Raw genomic sequence first — 454 nt, 5'->3', positions numbered from 1 at the left:
CATTGCGTCAAATTTTTTTATTATTTTGTACGCTGAATCAAGATCACTTATATACTCTAACTGTTTGTTTGAGATTGCGCTGTATATATAATTTGTGGCTTTTACATCGGCTTCTCGCCACTCTTCTGTGGTAACCTCATTTACACTTTCTCTTATTGCAACATCCTTACATTTTTTAAACTCCAAGAAATTCAATATTCTTTTCATCCAGTTTAAATAATCGGATCTGTCAAAAATTAGCATAGTAACATCGTCAACTTTCATGTACGCCATTATTTCTTTGTTTTTCAACGTGCTTCCTCTTTGTGACTAACAAGGGAACCTCGCGAACCCGAAAATTCTGATTTTGATGAAACTTTGCACACATGTAAGGGAGGTCAATAGATGAGTATTGACATTTTCCGTTGCTGCTGAAAAACGGTTTTAAGGGATGAAATCACCCCTCATATGTAGA

The sequence above is a fragment of the Pseudomyrmex gracilis genome, unplaced genomic scaffold (assembly GCF_002006095.1).
Source record: "Pseudomyrmex gracilis isolate BER0280 unplaced genomic scaffold, ASM200609v1 scaffold_597, whole genome shotgun sequence".
Taxonomy (NCBI): domain Eukaryota; kingdom Metazoa; phylum Arthropoda; class Insecta; order Hymenoptera; family Formicidae; genus Pseudomyrmex; species Pseudomyrmex gracilis.
Note: the sequence above shows the minus strand (reverse complement) of the source record.